General features: G+C 40.1%; 1 protein-coding gene and 1 long non-coding RNA gene across 14 annotated transcripts in view; one reads left to right on the top strand and one right to left on the bottom strand.

Annotated features, from left to right (window-relative positions):
• Positions 1-23,299, top strand: part of LOC310828089 — a 249,367-nt gene that overhangs the window by 178,087 nt on the left and 47,981 nt on the right. The window lies entirely within an intron of this gene.
• CDK14 (cyclin dependent kinase 14) overlaps positions 7,954-23,299 on the bottom strand; it is a 229,515-nt gene continuing 214,169 nt past the window's right edge. For 5 of the 6 annotated variants that reach the window (XM_083705044.1, XM_083705046.1, XM_083705045.1 and 2 more), the window contains one exon: positions 7,954-12,367. The gene's annotated coding sequence lies outside the window, so the exon portion shown is untranslated. Of the gene's footprint in view, positions 13,725-14,098; positions 23,173-23,299 lie in introns of all 6 variants that reach the window. The other variant, XR_014556593.1, reaches the window with a different exon arrangement.

Below are 23,299 nucleotides of genomic sequence, written 5' to 3'. Positions count from 1 at the left end.
TTAGAAGCATTTACATGTAATAGTAGAGTCAACAGCAATAGTTCATTTTACAAAAATAAATAAATCACAAGCCATGTACAATTTTTTAAAAAATTAAATATATCCAGTAAAGTAAAAGATAACACAGGGTCATATTCAACGTTAGTCACACTTATAGAGTAGACCCATTGGGCCAGCCTTGTTGGCAGAAGACCCACACAGACTTTTTGCTTTTGCCAGCGGAGCTCCCCTACTTCCTCTTGTGCACACACATGCTTCCCCAAAAATAGGCTCTAGGGGATTAAGGAGAACCCCCAGAAGAATGCAAAGGGGAGGAGGGAGGAATCATTTGGTTCGGCAAATTGAAAAGCTTGTGCAGACAGAATGATTGGAAGAGTGCAGTGTTGAATAGCACCCATCAAAATCAATGTACCTTAATTCTACAGCTTTCAATGGTCTGTTTTGAGTATCATTAAAGTTGGGTATCACCCATGCTTCACAACTCTGTATTGACCAACAAAACAATGCAAATATGAATAATTTCATTCATATTTATAATCTGAATTGTCATGCTCTCTGATGCTGTCCTTGTCTGGGTCAGAGCATACTATTTTATATGTACATCAGGCTAACCCTGGGAAATGCTTGCTACTGTCAAAAGAAACACTTCAATATATGAACAACTTCTCAAGGGATGCAAGTCAACAGACTTTGCATCCCTCCAAACTAAAACAATTGACCTCTCAGGATTGTAGATATTAGCATCTCAATCTAGAAGTAAATTTTCTCAAGTAGATACATTATTGGTCTGTGGGGAAGCTTTTAAAAGATAACTTAGGATGTTATTTTGAATTCAGAGTTTATATTATACCCTACCTTACTTTGATGAGCAACAAAGCAAAAAAAAGTGTGAACCTCAAACTAAGTGACATATTAAAATATGGCATCTTCTCAGGCGTCTGTAAATATCAATGTCAGTCAACACTACCACTTTTCAATAAATATATTAAATTTGCAGTGCAAAATGAGGAGATACAAACATTATATGATAACTATCCAAAGATCATAATCACTGTGTGTCAGCACAATATAAAAGCCTTTTAAAAAATAGCTGAAAAGGCCGTTTTGTAAATTATCAGACTTACCAAAGCCAAATGCAGATGTACGTACACACCCACCCACCCACACCCCTTGTACTAAAGACTGGTAACCCTGGACTGCCATTGCACACAATAAAACAAACCTGGTACATTTGCTTTTTAATAGTGATTTAGTACTGGGGATCTATTCTGCCCTTTTGAGCAAAATATTGACGGTGAGCTTGATGGAGTGTAAGGTATCAATGGTTCCTGGTTGTGACGGCTATAAACTATGTCTGGTGTAGGAGGCAGTATGCCTCTGAATATCAGTTGCTCAAAATCACAAGAGTGGAGAGTGTTGTTCCACTTGGGTTGTGCTTGTGCCAGGTCCCACTGGCACCTGTTTGGCTTGTCAGGCATAGGATGCCGGGCTAGAGGGGCCTTGGGTCTTACCCAACAGGGCTCTTACGTTTTCATAAGGCTGAGAATGAAAAGTGTGTGCTTGGGAGAAAGCTCTTGATTTCTCCTTCCCAGCTGTAAATCAGTGTTCTTGTTTTAATGTGGTGGCTTCTTCTGTTGCTGCATGGCTCCAGAGGCGTACCTAGGCTCCCTTGGCAAGCAGCTTTTCGTTGCCTTTTGCACTCCACCAGAAGTGTACCTAGACACTTCCTTCCCTCTGAGCTCTGCTGGACACTGGGTTCACTCTTCTGATAGGGCTGGTGGCCTTCTAGGGAGGGGGCCCCACAGGGCTGCTGCGACAGCCCACACCAATGACTGGATTCCTTCACTGAGGCACCCAGAGAAATCTGTGCACCTTGCCTGGCCACCCAGGTAGCGGAGGGGCAGCCCCAGATGGGCGGGCTGGCTGGCTCCTAGACACTCTGAGGCAGGGAAGGAGTGACAATTTTTGCACACACACACACCCAGGCCTTGTCGGGAGCCAATTTGGTCCAACCCTATGTGTGCCCTTGCGTGGTGCTACATTAAAAAAGTATTGAATTCTACCAAAGGATTGAAAGAAAGAATGAGGAACACACTGGGAGTGGGCCTGATTCCTTCTGGTATCCAGTGGTAGTTGTACTCCGTGTAGACCTACTGAAAAGACTAAATTAATTCAATTGATTTTCAATAGGTCTGCTGTGAGTAGAAACATAGTTGTATACTGGGTATAGTTGGATAGGACTGAATTGATCCATCAGAACTCCCCTTATGTTCTATATTATTGCTCCTGGAACTTCTCACCGTTTGGGGGAAGTGGGGGGGTGCGCGCGCACACACACACACACACACACACACACACACACACTCTATATCCGTCCCAACCACAACAGTTCTGCATTTTGGTTTCCATAGTATTGGATAATCAAGCAGTTGAGTAACTATAGACTTGGATAACTCAACTAGTGCATTATAATAATTTTTTGTCCCAGTATCTCCATGCTAATTAATCTTGTACCCTTTAACATTTCTTACTTTCCTCGGCTGCAAACTTTGTGTTTCTTTCTCAAAGATGAATTTCCTCCTACCCTTCCTTTCCTTCAACTTACTGCTGTCTCTCTGAGCTGCCATCATTCCTATTCCTCTCTCTCTCTTTCAGACATCAAATCTTTCTCCCCAGCCCTTATATTTCCCAAGGGTTCTCAGCAGGAAATGCAAGACAGCCCCCAAATGTCCAACTGGGCATCAGCAGTTGTCTCTCTTGGTGCTGTTAGAATGCACAGCTTGTTCGCACACTATTGATGCAAGACAGTCTAGATTCTGAAGTAGTGTGTGTTTCGTGAGATATTTCCCAGCTTGGAAGCACAGTCTTGGTTGTGGAAAAACATTCTAAGAATTGCTGCCTTTAGGCCTCCAAGCCAGAATGGTTTGTTCCAAGATACTATCAAAATACTGATAGCGATGTAGCACCTTCTCTTTGGAGAAATTCCAGAAAATAAAAAGTACAAAACTAGGTGTTGCTAAAAAAAGAACAAAATTTCAGTCCTGCCCCCTCCCCAATCAAATCAGTTCTGTTGCAGTGCATCCCCAAAGCTATTATTTATGGTTTGAATGTGTGCCAGTTACCTCAGCAATGAAGTAGGATAAAATGTCACAAGAACTAGGGCTTCCGGGTTAGCGCGATTGGTGAATGGCGGATTCCCTCCGAGCTCCGGAGGGAATCGGCTTCACTGAGGACGGGTCCTGCCGCGCCGGCGACGCGGGGACCCTTAGAAACCGCAGGCGCAGAAGCCTGCGGACTTGGTGACTCGGTGGGCACCTTAAGCGCCCCCCGACCCACAAAGAGCCTTTTTAAAGGCTACGGAGAGGGTATGGAGTGTGGCGTGGTGCTGTGAGTAGACCGCTACCTCAGTGGAGTGAAGCCGTGAGCCATGACCGGAGAGCGCTAACTTTCTTCCCGAAATTTGGACTGGAAAACAAGTAACCTGTGAGTAGAAGGGAATTTGGACTTTAAAATTTTTGACTTTGAATTTGGTACGACCGGGGGATGTGCTAAAGGGAAGTCCGCACCCCCCCTACCTACAAACGATCTAAAGCAAGGATCGGAGAACTAAGGTGGAGAGATTGCCGTTTTGTCAGGGGGAAAAAAAGATCTTTCCATGAATCTGACAGGAGAAGATTTTGTGCTGGAGAGAAAGGGAGGAATTTTGGAATTTTTTATGTAAACCCCCCCCCCCTGAACCCGGGAGCGTCCTGCGCAGGTACCTGAGGAAAAGAACAAAGAGTTTGACAGCTGTCAAAGGAGCTGTCAAACGAGCGGCTAAAGTTAAGAACTTTGCTATTTAATAACTCTCTCTATTAAAAGTGATACATTCGGAATTGAGGTGGTTGGAAACAAAGTAGTAAATAAATAACAAAGTATCAGACTGTTGGAAAAGGACTATTAAGCAATTGGAATCCCCCTAGGGGGAACCAGAGACATTACAATGGCTGTAGAGGGAAAAATACTGGCAGAAATAGAATTTTTTTTTTTCTCGTGGGAATTTTGCAAGAGCAGAGTACGGCTATGAACAAAGAACTTGTGACCTTGAACTCTAAAATAAACAACTCTGCTGAATGTATAAAGGACCCGATTGATAAAGAATCCGCAGCTGAGCCACAAGGATGGATGGAGAGGAAAGAAGGAATGAAGACAGTTCAAGTGGAAAATACCAACCAATTAAATACTAATCAAGAGCCTATATTCTCAGAAAGTAAAGAAGAAGATCTTTGGATTACAAGTCTGCAAAAGACGAGAAAGACGAAGAAGGAAGTCCCAGGATTACTTGGAACACTGGAACTTAAAAGAATAAAGAAATATGACCGAGACTTCCTTCCTGAGTATGGGAGAGCAGCTGATCTTCTGAAGCAACCGCTTTTAAACTTTTTGGAAGGAGGAAAATTTGATGGGACTGTGACAGAACTTCTTCGAGAACTGAGGACCAACAAAAAAGACTACCAACAAAATTGGCAGAGAGAGACTAACAGAGAATTAAGGGCCTCGGATGTGAGGAATCCGGGCTAGGAACTTTCTTTGGGGATACTTGTTTGGGGATGGAAGCCGGGGTAGGGAGGGAGGGGAAAATAGAAATTTTTAAAATTTTATGACTTCTGTATTTGGCTAATTTGATATTATAATTGATGTAAGAAAGGGAGAAATTAATGGAAGGGAAGTGGGTTCGACCTTAGGAAAAAGATTATGCTTATAAGAGAATTAGAAATTGATAAGTTAAATGTTAATAAGTAAAAAGAGCTAAGCTTTAAAAAAAACACACAATAATAATATGTGTAAAATGATAGACAGGAACTTGCTGAAATAATTACAGAAATTGGGATGTATGAAGTCAGGGGGGAAGTCAGGGAAAGAGGGTAAAGAAAGTAAGGGTATGAAATTATATATGTGTTTGTTTTTGTCTTTTTGTGTGTGTGTGTCTCTCTAAAATCCAATAAAAATTTATTTAAAAAAAATGTCACAAGAACTAGGAAGTAGTGTTAACTGGAAAAGACAAAGTGGCAAAGAAATATAGAAAGTGCATATTGTTTGTTATTATGGCATGTATTTTTGTGCTTTTCTTGGTAAACTGTCCTGTGATCCTCAGATGAAGAATGGTATAAAGGTAAAGGTAAAGGGACCCCTGACCATTAGGTCCAGTCGTGACCAACTCTGGGGTTGCGACGCTCATCTCGCTTTATTGGCCGAGGGAGCTGGCGTACAGCTTCCGGGTCATGTGGCCAGCGTGACCAAGCCGCTTCTGGAGAACCAGAGCAGCGCACGGAAACACCGTTTACCTTCCCGCTGGAGCGGTTCCTATTTATCTACTTGCACTTTGACATGCTTTCGAACTGCTAGGGTGGCAGGAGCAGGGACCGAACAATGGGAGCTCACCTCGTCGCGGGGATTTGAACCGCCGACCTTCTGATCGGCAAGCCCTAGGCTCTGTGGTTTAACCCACAGCACCACCCGCGTCCCAAGAAGAATGGTATAGAAACCTAATAAATAATAATAATCCTCCATAGATTTGGTCTCCAGCTCCCACCACCCCTGACCATTGATCATGCTGTCTGGAGCTGATGGAGATGGGAGTCCCAACATCTGGAGGACTGCATGTTCTCCAACCCTGCCTTAGGCAAACAAGACAGCTTTTGAACTGGGCTCCAGTCTTGGTCTTCTCAAAAGGTGCTGTCAGGAACAGGTCAGCAGTAACTCACATGGCTTCAGTGAAGTTAACTCTTTATTCAAAGAAACAAGACAGCTCAGGAGGCCAGATCTAGTGAGCACAAGCAACTCTTCCCAGTAGAACTTGCCCCTATGAGACACTTGTGAGGACTGAAGGTACCTGCTTTCCACCACTTTCAAAGCCCCATCCTCCCCCAGCTCCTTCTCAAGCAATCTAAGGCTTCATCATCTTGCCTGCTTTTGCTCTGTACTCATCATAGCTCTTCGGGTTCTGGAAGACCACAGGGGAGAGGAGCTGGTCACAGCAGGAGGGGGAAACAGTTTGGCTTCCTCACTAGCCTAACACATCGCTGTTTCTTGGCCACCACTCCTCTCCAGCCTCCTCTTCTGTCTCTGGTTCTGGACTGCTCTCTGCCACAGGCTCTTCCTGCTCACTAAACCCCGTTACCTCTTCAGCTTCCAACAACTTCTCCCAGTCTTCTCTATCTTCTCCCTCTGACCACTCATTATCATCCCACCACTAATCCCCTGCCTCTGAGCCTCCTTCCCTTGGAGATTCCCACCACCCTTCTGCATCCAGACAATCCATGACAGGTGCTCAGAGTTCTCTGCTCTAGCCTCAAACACCACAAAGGTAACAAAAAAATTAATTTCAATAAATGGCAACCCTATGTGACATTACTTACTATTTTGCCTCCAGCTTTACCCCTCTTTAGAAGCCATCCAGTCTTGAGGAAGTGACATCTTTGATCGTGAAATGTGCTTTGGTTGGCTAGCGGTTGAATTATCTTTACAACCACTGCATAAGCATTTGCTGCCATTAAAATGGCCACCTATAGACACAGTTCTTCCATTCATTCTGTGACCATCGGGTGGATGGGCAAAGAGATAGCCAGTTTTGAGCATCCTTCACCTGCTAATTGTTCTCACTCCACAAGGCCTTGAAAGTAGGGAATAAGGTAATCCACTGCTAAGCCGTTTCTCTTCATGGTAATATCTGTCACTGGGACAGGGAGAAAAAGGAGAAATTTCCTAAGCTTGATGTGTTAGGTCTGGCCATCAGTGGTTAAGAAGATAGTGTCCAGCACAAGCAGAGCTTTATTTTACCTAGCAGGAGCAAAGTTTGGACAATGCGGAGAAAGGTCTCTTTCCTGTCAGTGTTTTGTGGCCCTGGCTACTGGCTGAGGAGAAAGCTTTTCATTCTGAAATATGCTGCTGTTCCCACCGTCTGTAGAGACAGGAATATTAGCACTGTGAATTAATCACAAATTCATCTCTCTAACTCTCTGGAAATAGAACAGAGCTTAGCAATTGTGTGCTCTACTTGTTCAGCAAGCACCACTGGAAGGAACAACCGTGGAACTGTTAGTGTGCTCTTAGCTATTGTGCTTGACACTCTCAGCATGATTCACTGCAGACAATATATACGACTATTCACAAGGGGAATGAACAGTAAATACTAGGCCCTGGATTTTTTTTTTTAATAATAAAAAGTCTTGTCAGTTGTTTCCTGATTTGTATCCTTTATCCTCCTCGCTCTTGTGCAGTATAAGCTGCTCAAAGCTAATGCCCATAACACCACCCCCCACTGGTAGCAGCGGGCTGTTTTGCTGCTGTAGGGTTCACACTGCTATGATTTACAATGGCGACCATTATTCTGAAAAGCTGTGCATTAACCTAGTGGCACAGGGTTGCTCAAACACCTTCCCTCTGGTTTTACTTTCCTCTGGGGAGCAGTAGCTATTACAGCAAAAGCTTTCTTGGTGGTAACAGCCAGGCTGAACTTGGCAAGAGGTACAGCTAAGAAGCAACTTGAAATATGAGCTATATCCACATAACCAAATTATATTGTTTTGAAGAGTGTTAGTGGTTCCCCCCCCCCAATGGTGGTACTTTGATCCTGTGTAGAAAGAAGGTTGCCTTAAGCACAGCCTCAGAATTTGTATTTTTGTCCTGTATCTTGAACGAAATATAACCACAGGGGAATGAACAAACAGGACATTTCTTGTTAATTCAAGATCTCATTGCCACCATCGGTTTAAACCCAGAGGGAATGAAAAAATGACAATATTGTGCTGCAATTTGTTCTCAAAAAGTAAACTTAACAATAAAGCCAATGGAAGTAATTCAAACCCCTTGAACAAAAAGCTCTCCTTTCCCATTCTCATATGTTCTCCATACGTTTTTAAAGTTTTTGAATTGTGGTACTAATTGTACATAAAACTACCAAGAAGCATAGAAATCCTTTGATACTTTATTCAATATAATATTACATGAAAACAGTCAACACCTGACAAACCATTACATCTTTCATAATACAGACAAATTTACACATTGAAAACAAACAATGTAACATTTACTTAACCATACTGCTTACTAAGCTGTCATTCTAAATTGTGTGGCTATATGTATGTATACATATTTAATATTAACATTGTTTGAGTACCAAACCCCTGTTAAAAAGAGCACTCTTGTGCCTTATATAAAGAGCCCCAGCAAGGGAAGATTTTGAATATAGCACTGCAGAAGGGCAGTTTTCTGGGATTAGGGAATTTCTAAGTGCATCCTTTGTTTTTGCTTTTGAGAATATTGCAAGGCAACAACAAATATAATTACCTCCACACCTTTATGTCAAGAGAGAAGGTTTAGTTATGGCCAATAACAGAACATCTATTTATATGGCATCTATATTCAGTGCCAGTCTGTACAGTCTAAATGCCATTTATCCTATTAGGTTATAAAAACAATAATAATGTTTTGTATGCAGCACACAGTTCGTAGTCCATTGTGCACACACATTAAAGATCACACTTAGGGTCTGTTGCCCTCACCACTGAGAGAGGTGAGGGTTTTTCCAAACCAGAATAAATAGGAAATGTCTATGTAAAGCTCTTCCAAATGTTGAAAGGAAGACTTGAACCCCAAAGTTTTCTAGCCATTGTGCATTAAAATTTCTACTGCTACTTAACCACTTTATTATTAAGATAACCCCAAGGGTACCGTATAGTCAAGTAATGCCTATACTACTCCACTGTTTAGGTGTTTTGCATGTTTGGTAGGGTTCCTCTGAGAAGAAAAATCAACATTTCAGCAAACTCTTATTGTTGACTGCAAGCTGAAGCTCTTCACAGCTTCAGAACTGTGAGTCTCCTCTCCTCATTGGTAAGCCCACTAAAACAAGAAGGGGTGCAATTCAGGAGTTACTGTAAGGAAAAGGAAAGCTGTCGCATTTCTAATACCAATCACATAGGCCCAATCTATGTTATCAAAACAGCACGGTTGTGGCTCTACCCACCTCTGGTCCTCTATTGCTAGTTCTCTGGCTATGCATTTGAAGCACAGAATCATGCGGAATAGTTGGATCCTGTAGGTAGACTTTACATCTACCCATGTGATAAAGCTCATTCAACTGTTACTGGAAAAGTACGGGATTCAATTATGGGAAAGCAACAACCTCCATTTTAGCATCATATGAATCAGCCCACAATTGTTATATACATGGGGAAATGAGAATAAGAATTGTTTCTTTTCAAGTAGCTGAAAGGAGGACTGGAACTGTATCAAGTTTTGGCTTTTGTTGCAATCTTGCAAAGCTCAGAGTGGCTTCATAACACAGGGGAAACAGTGCAAGGGACTTCGGAGTGCCCAGAGCGCAAGATTCCCATCTCCTGCTGCAGTCAAGGGCACAATGTTCAGATGCAGAGAAAGCTTGTGCAGCTGATGGTGGAGGTAGATGTAACATTTAAAAACCTGTGTTATGTAGTGTTCAGAGCTCTCCAGGATTGCCTTTACACCTCCAGAATAGAGCTCTGGAAATTAGCGGTTTTGCCTGAGTGACCCTTAAGAGAATCATTAGCGGGATAAAATGGTGTAGAGGGAGTTATGAACAAAATTATCTAGCCTTGGGACTTGGCAGAAACAAATAGAACATTGGAATATATTTTGGGGTTGGAGTATGCTCTAAAAAGGGGAGGGCATGGTTTTATAATTACTACTCTCTTTGTTGAGGACTTGCATGGGTTAACTATACTGCACTGGATTTTTCTCTTGGCCAGCCAGATGATGTGGATACAGCAGATCATACTGCACAATTTCAGCCCATCACACCACCCTTATGTGTATTCCTCTTACACTGCAGTGACAATTACCTCCCCACCCCAATACAACTATAAAGTTCAAGCTGGTTTAAAATTTAGTTGCTTGAAGTACATGGAATTCTGTTGGAATCTCAGCACCTTGAACAAAAAAGTAACTTCTTTAAGAAGCTAAATATAGGGACTCTGCCAAAACTATTGTTCTCATGCATGCTTTTGGAATGATTTGTATGAACGGATATCAGTGGAAAATAACACAGGAATTGAAAAGCCAGATTATAACAGGAATATCTAGGAATGACGTAGTATTCTGACCACAAATCCTTCTTGGGGAGTGTGTAGATATTCAGTTTTCACACAGTGTTTTTATGTACGTAATCCTCCCTGGGAAATTACTCCAAAAACATGTAATTGAAGTGATATGCGTGGAGTGGGGCTGACTCTCAGACTTTGATAGCTGATAACTAAATATTATAGGCCTATATGTTCAGTTGCATTAATGGCTATTTTAAATAGCGGAAGCACTGAAAGCATACATACTACATACGCACATTCACAAAACCTAAGCAGAAGCTCTGAGCTTTTGATTAATTGAGGACAGTAAGGTGCTAGACATTTAAACCACAGATGAGAGCTCTTCAGTAGAATTCCTCTCTACATCAAACCATCAGATGCCTCAACAAGGAGTGTAATTGCCTCCCTCACTCCTTAAGCTGCCAAAGCAAGAGATTTACATCTAAAGATCTACCCTCATTTTCCTAATTGAACCTTTGTTACATTCTCAAAGATTCCTCACATTTTTGCAAGCACAGATACTTTTTTTTTTAAAGAAACCCTCATCTTGAAACATCCAACTAAATATGACCTAACTTGGAAAAGGAGATTACGTACAAAAGGTTGAATATGAAACTCAAAGCAAGTCATAGTTAAGGCATCTGTGTTACGTTCAAAGTGTTCTATTATATTTTGTGATTATTTGTTTCCACAGATACAGAAACAAAGTTTGAGATATTTAGGGTTTGAGTTTTAGTAGTAGTATTTAGGAGGTGCATATTTTAATTATTGTATAACTACTGGAATCAATATCACAGAATAATATTTACCACTGTTGCCTTTTGCTAAAAACAAGTCCTATGCAAAATCAATAATTTGCCAACTCCAAACAATATCAAGACATCAGTTTACAAAATGAAAGTACAGAATGGGTCCTATATCCCTGTTTTCTCCTTTTTTTCTAACATAGCATTAGATGCTACAATCGATGTGTTACAAAAATAGACGTGTTTTTAGGCAGCTGATTTACTAGAAAGGCAAATAAGCTTTCTTTGTTGGAATAAATGGATGAGAAATCCTCACTGTAAGCATGTCAAATTTATTTTTTTGGATTGCCCACTCCCCATCTCCTAGAATACAAGTGTTATTAATAATGTTAGGGATGGTGAATAGTAGGCAGAAACCGCTACAGCCCGTAAGATTCCCATAGGCTCCATCCTCCCTCAAAACAAGAATAGAAATCCCTTCAATTCCCAATTACTTTAATCTTTAGAAATTTGAACGATTATTGGGGAAAATCCCATTTGAAGATGCAGTAACAGAGGCATTTTCCAATCGTATCTGAACATCTTATAAAAATAACTGGAAAGATGCTTTGGTTTGGAAGAACAAATATTTGGAGTTCGGATGACTATTAAAAACTAGGCTTTTTAATGGCTCATTCAGCAACTACAGATTCTATACCATAGTGCTTATCCTAATGTAAACTCATTCCCCCCCCCTTCATCTTTATTTTACTTTTTAGAATATATTATGAACTAAGCTACAGGAAAAAGTAAACGTGGAACCCCAAAACCCCTTTTTTCTAAATAGGTCTCAAATATTTGAAGTACTCAGTACTATATATATATATATATAGTGGAAGTCTGTTTTAAAATCTGCCAAATTATGCAACATAGGCAGAGTAACCAAACTCAGATGCACTTATTGCCTTGGTTAAAGAAAGGAACATGATGTCCTCTAGCAGTAATAAATGGGCATAGTTGTAAGATACTGATTGTGTTACAACCAACTTGGAAAGCTCTGCTTTAGCTTAAAGTATCCTTCTGACAATTTGCAAAATATGTGGAACATTTCGATGAACACACACACTGTGGCATGCCATGACTGGCTTTTATCTACAGACATTACTGAAGAAGTGTGAACACCAAATGTGTTGTCTTAATAAGACATTGCTGGTGAAAGCATAACTATCTTCACAAGGGTTTTGTGCTGCTGTGGAAAAACCAGATAAACTCAACACAAAAGGCTGGGGGGAAAAGAACATGCCATGTATCAGTAAGCAAAAAAGCTTAATCTTCACAGAGGTCTCTGAAATCACAAGGTATCAAAATGCGTGCAAGATTTTAAATAAACTGAGAGGGAAGGGGAACAAGGTCTTGCCAGCATTGTTTTTCTTGTGACTGAAATCCACCACTGAGAGAGAAAGGAAGCAGGGCCATGGTGTTTTCATAGTGTTGGCTCTCTTTTTAGGTTTTGGTTCTCCTCCAGTCTGGTGATCTTAGTTCCTATAAAAACCAATAGAAAGTACAATAAGGATCATGGCCAAGAACATAACAGTACAAAGTAACTTGTTATAATGCTTAAGTATCAGCAACCTGATTTTGGTTTAAGGTAATACAGGGTTCCCTTTTTTCAAATATTAAGCTATTCTGAAGGAAAGGCTTGAACTGTAGGCACTCTTAAATGTTTTCCTTGAATGGTGTGTACTAAAATGCATTGCTTGAGCAGATCCACACCCACCCCTTCTTCCTAAGACAACTGAACTCAGGAGCTGTGCAACAGAAACTGGCTGTGTTGATCGCCAATTGGCTGACTCTTCTGAAATTACAAAGACACATCCACCTCCCTGGCCCGTAAGTGAGCCTCCCTTAATCAGCTCTAGATTTGGAGCCAGGTATGTGGGACCACATTAGAGTGAGATGTGGGGGAGGAGAACAGAGTTCCATGAACAGTCTTGAAACTACTCTATAATCTTGGGCAGGCAATTTAGCCTTAAACCTAACCTACATAGGATGGCTTGTTAGAATAAAAGAGATAATATGTAACGCTAGGAATGGTTGGATGATGAAATAAGATGGAAGTTATAGAAGCTCTACTTCCAAGAAAGAGGAATTTAAATAATTAAAAAAATTAATTAAGCTTGCACCTAATATGTAAAGAGATATGCTGGGCCTTCAAAATTTGCTCTGAAGTGAAATTGCCCTGAATCCCAGACCCCAATTTGCATATGCGGGTATGTGTCTGTGATGACTTAGTAATGGAGTTTAGATTGTACATGCTTTAGGCAAGCAGTGGGGAACTCAGGTATAGGGCTTGAATGGGTCCTTCAGACCTCTCTATCTGGCCACACACCACATTTTCAGCCACAACTCTCACTTGCCTTGCTTTGCATTCTAATAATTTTGGCCGGCTAGAATGTGTCCTAGGCTAATGGTTCACCCAGTTTTGCCTGAGACCACCCACTACTGGCACATGGCTGCTGGAAGTCTGCCCAGAAGGCAATGAAGTCCTTGGGTTGGAAAAGGTTCTCCACTCTTGCTTTAGAGTACTATTTTCATGCACAGAAAATGTAGGGCACCTTATTAATGGGTTCTAGTGACCAATAACAGCTTCTGACAGAGATTCTGGGTGACGCCACTGTGGCGATCACACAGGGTCCCCGGACATTTAACCGTCTATTGATCCCTGTGCCACCACTGTGCTTGCTTCCCCGCTGCCACCAACCAGTTACTCTCTGGTAAAACACTGAGTCCAGGCAGTTGTTAAAAGTGAACAAAAAAACCCCACAAATTTATTTTACAAACATTAACAAGTTTATGGTTTCTCAGATATCTTAACTTTAGTTTCTTTACCGGCCTATACCTTCCTAATAAAGGTAAAGGTAAAGGTACCCCTGCCCGTACGGGCCAGTCTTGCCAGACTCTGGAGTTGTGCGCCCATCTCACTCAAGAGGCCAGGGGCCAGCGCTGTCCGAAGACACTTCCGGGTCACGTGGCCAGCGTGACATCGCTGCTCTGGCGAGCCAGAGCTGCACACGGAAACGCCGTTTACCTTCCCGCTAGAAAGCGGTCCCTATTTACCTACTTGCACCCAAGGGTGCTTTCGAACTGCTAGGTTGGCAGGCGCTGGGACCGAGCAACGGGAGCGCACCCCGCTGCGGGCATTCGAGCCGCCGACCTTTCAATCGGCAAGCCCTAGGCGCTGAGGCTTTTACCCACAGCGCCACCCGCATCCACCTTCCTAATACCCTCTGACTAATTAGCTCAACTGTTTGACTGACTCCTCTTAACAATTTTTTTAGTGGGTGCTGTTGGTGCCACTGGTGCCACCTTCAGTAGAATTAATTTGTGCCTTATGAAGTACATAGAATTGAAATAGGAAGTGGGGAAGTGCTTTCTTAATCACTGTGGGTAAACTTCATCTTTTCAAACAAGCATTTGCTGATGCTAGTGTGCAGAACTAGCAGAAAATAGAGTTGGAGACTGATTATCGTATTTTCTCAAATCTAATGCTCACCTTTTTTGGCCAAATTACATTGTGAAAATTAAGGTGCACATTAGATTTAATGGTGCATTATACTTGAGTAAATATGGTACTTTATTGTTATGGCGTCATTTTAAAAAATCCAACATTTTGCATTGCCAGAAGTGTGAGAACACACTTGCCTGAGGGAGAGAATGAACCAATACAAAGTCTAGGAGACAAGGCAATGGGTTTTACTCAGTGCACAAGTGTTTATAGACACAATGTCCGTTCTTACATTATAGACCAGTCCTTGGTTTCACGGCAGTATTTTTAAAGCTATTTTAGAAAAGAATCCAGTTAATTTTTATTTTTTCTTCAGATCAGGAAAAATCAAAGTTTCTCTTAGAATCTTTGCAGATGGTGATATGGCCTCCGGTCACATCTTTGCTTATAACAGCAACTGCTGCAAAATCCAGTATTTGCTACCTCTGATTTCCCAAGAGCAAAGGAAGGCTTGCTTTCAGAGATCCTCAAAAATCCCTTTGACGTAGAACAACATACTGCCACAAAAATGCACTTTTAATTTTGAAACGCAAAAGGTTGTGTGGGTAGGTTTGATTTCTTCACAGTATATTTACAGGAAAAAAATGAGCATGATTAGGCTACAACTTAAGGGCTTAAGAATCAGTACAATCATGTTTTCATCTTGTCCACAAATCCTGTGCCATATAGAGCTGCTTCTCTCATAAATCAGAGAACCATTTCTGACTTGAACAAAGAAGCCAAATAATAACTTTAAAATACTGTTGCTGCTAGTCTGAGGAGAACAGAAGTGAGACAAAGCTTTGATTTAAAATATTAATTATAGTTCAAGGCATGGGGTAAGATATCACTATTTCCAGAATATTTGTCCCAATTAAAAAAAAATACTTAGGGCATGCTAGCTTCTTTTTGCATACACACCATGACTTTTAAGGGCAGTCCATTTGGAGGTACATTCTGAGAAAAAGGATGGGGAAGGGCTCCCACAGTGTCTTAGCATGCTGAACACACTCAAGGCTCAATGCACACAGCTGGCTTGATACCACTTTAGAATACTGGTTCCTCCAATCACATGGGTTGTTTTTTTAAAAGCGAAGCGATACCGAAGAGGATGCCCTGTTTCTCTGCATGCAAAGTGCCATTCCCAATTACCAGTAAATTCCATTAGGCAATAGATACCACTCCCTCGAATGCACTGAACAAGCACTCTTACCTTGCTTACATTTTTACTGAAATCATCTTTTGTGAATCAAGAATAAAAAGATTTTATGTTATTGACAAAACCATGTATATGGCAAACAAATTCATGCTAGTATTCTGCTACCCATGTTAATGAACTGGATCACCAATACCCATAATGCAACTTAATTCTGACCCACATGCCCTATGAACCAGATTTCTTTCTTTCTTTCTTTTTTAAATTCAATTTTCTTAAAACCAACTGTCAGCATCATGTGATGGAAGAGATGAAAAATGAAAATGAGCAATCCTGCTGTGCAGGTGAGTGACCTGTGGGAGACAGCTCTGCCTGGTAGGATTTTTACACGTACCATCAGACACAGACCAATTGATTAGATCATCTTATTCTCGCCACCAACCAGGCTCAAGAGACTAATTAGAGAGAGTACTGCCTGCGCAGGCACCCCATTGACACCTAATTTGCTCAGCCAAAGCCTTTGGGGAGAATGTATTATCTCTGCAGCTGCACTTCATGCATTTCTGATTTGAGGCAGAAGCAAGAAGCACTTCATCACGCTTCTGAGCAAACTGAATGTAAGAAACTTTAAGTGCTAAATACAAGCAGACACAAATTAAACCTGGCCAGCCTCTCATAAATTCCCCTCCCCCTCCTGCTTATGCATATGCAACATGAATTATACCTACACCTAGATTATTCCTGTTTGTACATTTGTGTACATATATGCTTTGATACATAGCAGACTGCAAATGAATGCACTATAAACATATTGCCTTGGTTTCTCACATTTTTCTTGTTTCTGGATTTAAAAGTAAATGCTATTGTGCTTAGTAAGACAAGGAGTGTTAGCTCAACTTTGCAATTTTTCCTCAGGCCAGGATCATTGCAGGCAGCTGCCTATTAGCCAAGTTTTTCTTCGTAGCTGTAGTAACGTTAACAGTGAGGTTGAATTAATGGATGTATTAGCGATGGTAATACCCATTCTAGTTTGATTTATAGCTATAAGGAATCTATTCCTGTGCCATGCGTGCATTTTATTGAGCTGCATTGTTTATTAGGAATTAATAGAAAGCTACTATGGACACATTTCAATTGGAGTTTAATTTTAAGCAAACAGGTTCGGGCTTACTTTTTCCCCATTCTTCCTATTCGTAAACTAAAATAGAGATAATTGGTAAGGCTCAGTTTTGAATAAAAATATATATACCGGAAAGAAAGTTACTAAGACTGATTATGATAGAGTTCCAGTGGGTAATAATTGAAGGAAGTGAATTATAGCTTTTCTTTTTCTTATTTTGCATGGGCACGTTTGGGGAAAATTGTGATCTCTTGACTTTCCAGTTAGTAGTTAGAAGTAGCACACTGCGGTAAGCTTATTTCCTGGGGAACTCTCTCTCCCTCCCTCCCTTTCTCTGTTAGAGGGAGGAGCTGGGAGAACCGTAGCAAAGAATATTCCTCCAGCAGCAGAGGCAAAAAAGAGGGAGGCCTATAAGGAAGAAGGAACAGCTATGTCAATTCCCAAATTGAGTTTGTATTAACTATTTAGCTATTTATTACATTTATATACTATCCTTTCCTTCCAAGGATCTCAGATAGACAGTTACACTGCTCTAACAGACATATCTAGCTCTACACTGACTGATTGTGGCTCTGAGTTTCAGACAGATTTGTCCAGCCGCAGGAGACAGTAGTGATTGAACCTGGAACCTACTTAATGCAGAACATGTGCTCTATCACTGTGATATAATATTTTCCTAATGAAAACCCATTATTTCCAAGGAAATAGCGGTATAGCGTGGGTTGGGGCAAATGTTGTGCCCCCCTGATGGACTGGGCAGCTGGGATGGAGGCATACGTGAAGTCCGCATGGAGGGTGAATGGAACCTGCCTCCAACAGGCTCCTCAGCCACTGCGTCCATCCACCTGCCCACTAAAAAGCGCTTGCTGCCATGCCTCAGCTGCCAGGGCTTCATGCCTGTCATTGGGGCGCCTGATTGTGCCCCCTCAAACATGTGTGCCTGAGGCCATGGCCCCACTGCCACCCACTACACCTCTGCTAGGAAAGCTGCTTAGGTAGATTTGCAAGTGGTCATGTTTTAGAGAGGAGTATATGTGAGCATGTTCTGAATCAAGGCACATTTAATTAACAGAGGAGAAATGAAAAGGTATAATAGATTCCTTCCTGGATATTTTCATATGCAGCCTTATATAAATGGCAATTAAAGTGGTTTGTGGGTTTTGTGTTCCACTAAGATTTTTTTAAATGGCCGGGACATTGCAGACCTTTTCCTAGAAAAAAATGAGGAACTCTAGTTTTGAAATTACACGGGATATTTAGTTTGGAGAAATAGCTCAAAAGTTGCAGAGGTAATATATTTTGGAAGTAGGTGGAAAGTACTAAAATAAAAAGCAAACAATTATTACATTTTGACATGCTCTAGTTACTAAAAAGTGCCAAAAGATTGAGACACCAACATGCATTTGATAAGTAAAATCCCTAAACTTTTACATGGACCTAGGCCTACTTTGCATAATCAATTATTTTCCACCTTAGTGCTGAATGTAATGCATTTCAGTGTATGCTTTACCTGTTGTTCTATTATTAAAATACCCAAGTGAATTACATGCACGGAAGCTTAAAGAAATAAAATCTATTAATCCTAGTTATTTACTCCTGCCTGCACTTGCCTCAATAATAAAAATTGTAATTATTAACAGGGCATTAACACAGTATTTCTTCAATAGTATGTGGCATTTTTTCAAATTTGGTCTATGCCTACATTTTCTTAATTACTCCTCCATGATTAGTACCTAGATTCTTCATGCTTCTCACAGAGGTTACGGTTGGGGATCTGCATCCTAACTGCATTTTTAGGGCTATTTATCATAGCTATGAACTTTTTTGTGCAACTGTGAGTGAAAAGGGAAAAAAAGTGACTGCTCAGTTGGGTGAAGTGGGTACAAATGCCTTTTGCACCTGTACCATCCACATCACAACCCCATAGCTCCAGGCAGGAGGAAGATAGGTCATTGAGCACAATTCAGATGGATCATTCTGAAAACCCATGTTTTCTCAAAAGTACTATATTATGAATGGCAAATATACGACGATGAAAAAACTTGGGTAGTTCTTTAAAATACAGTTGCAGAAAGGCCCTTAAGAAAGTGTTCTTCTATCCAAAGACTTGATCTACAAAAAGCGTATGAGACAGCCCTCCTGGCATTTTACACCTTCAGAATGCAGATGAGTGAACTGCGAGTTTGAATGCTTGTGCTCCCATAAAAAGAGGCCTCTCTAAACACAAACAGAACATCAAGAAGCAGGCTAGGTCTGGAATGCTACATGGACAGGGAAAGATTTTAGCACTGCAAGCTAAAAAACTGAATTATTAAGTGGTGCAGTCCCAGGATGGCCACCATATGACAGCACTTACACTGGCCCTGAAAAGTGCTTAAATTATATGTACAACTATATTTTGCTGCAAATGATCAATGGAAACTAATACTGTATATAACTCTGGATATTAGCTATTAGAGTGACTGGAGGGCTTTACAGTGAATGGAATTGTTTACAGACAGGCTTTTCCAACTTTTAACATGGCAAATGAATACAGTACAGGACTTAAGGATAAGTTGAAGGAAAATATAAGAGAGCCAGCGTAGCTGGGAATGTCATAATCAAGAGTTATTTTCAAACAAGGAAACCCTAATTGTTGTTTATTATTAATATCTGTCCACAGCCCAGGTAGCCTTTTTTGCACTTTACTGAAATATTTTTGGATTGAAAAAGGTAATACCAAATAGGAGCCAAAAATAATAATTTTCTTCTATTTTCTATCCAAAAGAAAGAATTCTTTTAAGACCAGCAATACATTTTCAATAAGACTGTAATACTGAGTTGGGAGAAGATTTTATTTATAAAAAATAATAATAAAGGAATGCAATATGTCGGTTCCTACAGCACAAAATGCTTCTTGTGGGTGGGTGGGGGGAAGAGATTACTTTTATGACCCACTTTTTATGTTCACTTGTTACTGTATTGTTTTATAGGATAGCTCATTGCAATTAAAATAATTATGGTAAATCAAATTCCTTAAAGTACTGGAGCCACTAACTATACACACACTATTAAATGGAATGAAAACCTCTCACGCTTAACTTTAGAGATATTCACTGTCAATGGAACGAAAACATAAGCTTATATAATAGGTATATAATACCTTTCACAATTATCCATATACTACATGGAGCTAGAAAATCTTTGCCCACCTACACAAATGCTAGAGAAAACGAAAGAGATCAGGAAATTCTTATTGCAAAGCCTTTCAAGTGGAGGGTGTGGCTTCCCAATCCTTAGTTAACCTCACTTTCAGAGATGTACACATAGCTCCTTGCTCCTATGCCACGAGCAGCTACCAACTTTGGACAGCAAACCACAATTGTTGTTTTGTGAGAGCCGAATTAAACTACTTGCTAAAGATAGCTATCGCTCTGTAAAACCCATACTCCTTTTCCCAGGAGCTGAGGGGAAACAAGAACAACATGACAGATCCTTGCTATGCAGCCTAATGCTGTTAACTTGTGATACATCATATGCATGTTATTGGGGGGAAACTTGAAGAAAGAATTCCAGAAACCTACTTTGATAGGAACTCCATAGAAATGATACTTGAAAAAATACTAGCTATGGGAAAGGGTTAGTGTGAGGCCTTTGGGTAAGCTAATGAGGTAAACTAAGAACATGAAATTATATAAACATAGATGATGACACAGTTGGTATGAGTTAAGATAGTGGGAGCATAACCATTTGTGAACAGCTGAAAGTAAGAAATAGTAAACATGTTTAGGATGAAGAAGTGTCTTTAGTAACAACATAGCAAAAACAACATTTAGTCAAAACAAGATAGTATCAAGAAATTTCAAAGTGTTGGAAAAAACACGAGAGGGTCAGAAGTCTCCAATGAGACACATGGTTGGCTAACAAGATGAGAACCAGCCAAGGTGAGGAAGAATTGACCAGTGTGAGCTGCCTGGTACGGAAAGAATTGTGATTTGTTTTGAATCATACATTAAATTTCAATTGTGAAATCCAATGTATAATGTAAACCAATAAGCCTAGAAAAGTATATGGAAGAATTTAATTCATTATGTCAATTGCTTTCTGTGGGCTTAAATATTTTGAGAAATATGATCTGGTCAAAAACATGTATCAGATGCAAAAGAATGTAGGAACTGAAGTGGATAAAGGAAGGACACTAGAATGCTAGTTAATCCCTTGAGCAAGTCCTAAAGCCCTTATATGTAGAATATCTACAACATTGGGTTAAATGCATCAAGTGTAAATACCCAAAGACAAGAGACAGATTAAAAGGCTACATGGAAATCTGCTGGGGGTGGAGTGGGGGGTGGAATGGAGCCGTGCTGTTAGAATGACATCCAGCAGTTATATCTGTGACAGGCATGGGAATGTAGTTCATTCTGATATACAACAAACTGGACATTTCTGCAGTGTATTGTAATTATTTTTTCTTTAAGTCTGCTTTGAAATTGTGTAACAGTTTAAGCTTAAAAATGACACCCTATTTCAGTACTAAGGGAAGCCTTTTTAGAAACAGTTTCTATATGTGTATTGTTAGGCTGCTAGCAATGTAAGAAGGCTCTAGAAGGCAAAGTATATGTTTGCAACAGGGGATATAACCCCAAGAGCCTTGTCAACAACTTGCACTACTATCTAACTTGATGAAATCATTACCCCATCTACTATTAAAATCGAACAAACATAGAAAATGCAGTCTCTTGACACTGTATTGGAAAGTGGGCCCTGTGGCGTATTTCACAGTATCATCTTAAATGACTTGAATGTCTAACCAGGTATTGAAAAACATTAATGCTTGCATTTTAAATAGTTCCAAATTTAATCTCCCTAGATGCCTTAAGAAATGTATCCTGTGATCAGTAAAGATGCTATGCAACATCACAAATTGTACATGCTATTGAGCCCAAGAAGTTTGTCCAACCACTGTGCCAAACTGCACATAGCATTCATTAGGTGGCTCACTGTGCAGACACTGAAGTCCAGGCAAATTTCTGCTCCAAAATGTAAAATGCACATGTGCCATAGTATTTTGACAGTTATTTTACCAGTAATTGCTACCTTTGACTTTAATGGGGGCAGGTAAACCTTAATAACCTTTGAATTGCTGCTCAGAACTTCATCAAACCAAAATTTTAAACCAATAAAAGTGTAGATTTCAGCACTTTTAAACTTACTGTAAATCCAACAATTTTCATTGGATCAGTTTGAAATTTTGTAGACCTCATCAGGTCGATCATGTAATGTCAGGTTTCATGTTGATAGCTCATGAGATGCCATTATTATAAAGTATAGAATTTTAAGGCTTATAATGGTGGAAACGTTTTCACTACTCAACTAAAGAGGCACTCATGTGCCAATTTAACAGAATTGCCAGCTGGACAGAGGTAGAAAATATATTATCCATTTGCCTTAATTAAGGACATGAACACTTAACACCCTACACAGAGAAAGAGGTCCCCCCCACCCATTTTTTTTATTTTTGGAAACACATGGACAAAAAAATTAACAGCACTAAATTACGGTCTGTCAAACTGTCCAATAGAAAAAAGAGGCAACTATTTTGTAAGGTAAGGTAAGAATTTGAATAGAATATGATTTTAACCAGGAGACATTCTTCTCCTAAGAAACAAATGAATAAAAAAAGTCTTCTACTGTATTTTTATTCATTCATTCATTTTAGAAAAAGCAGTACCTCATGTTGTTGAGGTACTATTGAATATTTATTGAGATAAAAAACCTCAAGCAGTTAATATCTGAGCAGACGTAATGTGAGTGGGCAACAGAATAGTGACCTCTACACAAATGGGGAAGGTATATTATATTAATACCACGACAGCTGCGCAAAAAGGCAATAGCAGCTCAGCAGGAAAACATTAGCACATAACACTGGACTCTCAATAAGAGCAAGATGAACCTGACATTCAAGTCACCATGTTTTAACACATAACAAAGGTTTTTAAAGCAGTTTTCTTTTTGGTTAAAGTTGTGTTTTAATCCCCCCCCCCCAAAAAAAAAACTGGAAAAAGGTTGTATTATTTGGATTAAAATTTAAAAACTGCACACAAGTTCAGTTGCTTTAGAAGTCTGAATCACCTCACCTACATATATGCCAGTAATGCCATAAGCCTATATTTGCGGCGCCCAATTAACTTCATTTAATAAAATTTATAAATTTCAGATTGGTTACATTTGGTGTGCAGTTTTAAGTTTATGATAATTTTTGTTATTTAAAAGTTCTTCAGGAAAACGAGCTAGCAATAGTGTATATATTTTTTAAGAGTCTACAACGTATCCTGCTGTTATATATTCAGTAGCTTATTTATTTTTAAAAGTAATATCCATAGTAGTGCTTGGCATGTTTATCTAAAAAGCTTTACTTCAGGACAGAAATGTTCGTCTGTGAGGTTTCCTCTACACATGGCAGGCAGCTGTCAGAACCAGTGTGAAGGGTTAAAGGTCAGCACAGCTGCTCTGTTGAAACGGAGGGTTCCATCAACATCTCAGAATTCCTGTTGAGTGGGAGATGGGAGACCACAGATTAGAGTACACAGGAGTGCACATATAAGGTCACTTTGTGTCTATCAAAGTGATATCAAACTGCCTAGTTGTACAATACACTTAACTGTGGTCCATGTT

Source organism: Podarcis gaigeae (genome assembly GCF_964106915.1).
Source record: "Podarcis gaigeae genome assembly, chromosome: 12".
In the NCBI taxonomy this organism is placed as follows: domain Eukaryota; kingdom Metazoa; phylum Chordata; class Lepidosauria; order Squamata; family Lacertidae; genus Podarcis; species Podarcis gaigeae.
This window is presented reverse-complemented; position numbering and strand designations above follow the sequence as displayed.